This window comes from Sander lucioperca, chromosome 19 (assembly GCF_008315115.2).
Source record: "Sander lucioperca isolate FBNREF2018 chromosome 19, SLUC_FBN_1.2, whole genome shotgun sequence".
NCBI classification, from domain to species: Eukaryota; Metazoa; Chordata; class Actinopteri; order Perciformes; family Percidae; genus Sander; species Sander lucioperca.
The window spans coordinates 5,433,401-5,435,900 of record NC_050191.1 but is presented as its reverse complement, the minus strand read 5'-3'; the positions used below and the strand labels follow the sequence as shown (position 1 = coordinate 5,435,900).

The window sequence follows — 2,500 nt, the reverse complement described above, 5'->3', positions numbered from 1 at the left end:
AAGCTATAGATAGTATATGTATAAAGCTATAGACAGTATATGTATAAAGCTATAGATAGTATATGTATAAAGCTATATGTATAAAGCTATAGATAGTATATGTATAAAGCTATAGATAGTATATGTATAAAGCTATAGATAGTATATGTATAAAGCTATATGTATAAAGCTATAGATAGTATATGTATAAAGCTATAGATAGTATATGTATAAAGCTATAGATAGTACATGTATAAAGCTATAGATAGTATATGTATAAAGCTATATGTATAAAGCTATAGATAGTATATGTATAAAGCTATAGACAGTATATGTATAAAGCTATAGATAGTATATGTATAAAGCTATAGACAGTATATGTATAAAGCTATAGATAGTACATGTATAAAGCTATAGATAGTATATGTATAAAGCTATAGATAGTATATGTATAAAGCTATAGATAGTATATGTATAAAGCTATAGATAGTATATGTATAAAGCTATAGATAGTATATGTATAAAGCTATAGATAGTATATGTATAAAGCTATAGATAGTACATGTATAAAGCTATAGATAGTATATGTATAAAGCTATATGTATAAAGCTATAGATAGTATATGTATAAAGCTATAGACAGTATATGTATAAAGCTATAGATAGTATATGTATAAAGCTATATGTATAAAGCTATAGATAGTATATGTAAAAAGCTATAGATAGTATATGTATAAAGCTATAGATAGTACATGTATAAAGCTATAGACAGTATATGTATAAAGCTATATGTATAAAGCTATAGATAGTATATGTATAAAGCTATAGATAGTATATGTATAAAGCTATAGATAGTATATGTATAAAGCTATAGATAGTATATGTATAAAGCTATAGATAGTATATGTATAAAGCTATAGATAGTACATGTATAAAGCTATAGATAGTATATGTATAAAGCTATAGATAGTATATGTATAAAGCTATAGATAGTATATGTATAAAGCTATAGATAGTATATGTATAAAGCTATAGATAGTACATGTATAAAGCTATAGATAGTATATGTATAAAGCTATATGTATAAAGCTATAGACAGTATATGTATAAAGCTATAGATAGTATATGTATAAAGCTATATGTATAAAGCTATAGATAGTATATGTATAAAGCTATAGATAGTATATGTATAAAGCTATAGATAGTACATGTATAAAGCTATAGATAGTACATGTATAAAGCTATAGACAGTATATGTATAAAGCTATATGTATAAAGCTATAGATAGTATATGTATAAAGCTATAGATAGTATATGTATAAAGCTATAGATAGTATATGTATAAAGCTATAGATAGTATATGTATAAAGCTATAGATAGTACATGTATAAAGCTATAGATAGTATATGTATAAAGCTATATGTATAAAGCTATAGATAGTATATGTATAAAGCTATAGACAGTATATGTATAAAGCTATAGATAGTATATGTATAAAGCTATAGACAGTATATGTATAAAGCTATAGATAGTATATGTATAAAGCTATAGACAGTATATGTATAAAGCTATAGATAGTATATGTATAAAGCTATAGATAGTATATGTATAAAGCTATAGATAGTATATGTATAAAGCTATATGTATAAAGCTATAGATAGTATATGTATAAAGCTATAGATAGTATATGTATAAAGCTATAGATAGTATATGTATAAAGCTATAGACAGTATATGTATAAAGCTATAGATAGTATATGTATAAAGCTATAGATAGTATATGTATAAAGCTATAGATAGTATATGTATAAAGCTATAGATAGTATATGTATAAAGCTATAGACAGTATATGTATAAAGCTATAGATAGTATATGTATAAAGCTATAGATAGTATATGTATAAAGCTATATGTATATAGCTATAGATAGTATATGTATAAAGCTATAGACAGTATATGTATAAAGCTATAGATAGTATATGTATAAAGCTATAGACAGTATATGTATAAAGCTATAGATAGTATATGTATAAAGCTATAGACAGTATATGTATAAAGCTATAGATAGTATATGTATAAAGCTATAGACAGTATATGTATAAAGCTATAGATAGTATATGTATAAAGCTATAGACAGTATATGTATAAAGCTATAGATAGTATATGTATAAAGCTATAGACAGTATATGTATAAAGCTATAGATAGTATATGTATAAAGCTATAGACAGTATATGTATAAAGCTATAGACAGTATATGTATAAAGCTATATGTATAAAGCTATAGATAGTATATGTATAAAGCTATAGATAGTACATGTATAAAGCTATAGATAGTATATGTATAAAGCTATAGATAGTATATGTATAAAGCTATAGATAGTATATGTATAAAGCTATAGATAGTACATGTATAAAGCTATAGATAGTATATGTATAAAGCTATAGATAGTATATGTATAAAGCTATAGATAGTATATGTATAAAGCTATAGATAGTATATGTATAAAGCTATAGATAGTATAT

The 2,500-nt window shown here is 23.0% G+C and overlaps 1 protein-coding gene across 5 annotated transcripts in view; it reads right to left on the bottom strand.

The window, feature by feature from the left end:
• cdc42bpb (CDC42 binding protein kinase beta (DMPK-like)) overlaps positions 1–2,500 on the bottom strand; it is a 57,884-nt gene that overhangs the window by 50,974 nt on the left and 4,410 nt on the right. The gene's annotated exons all lie outside the window — the stretch shown is intronic.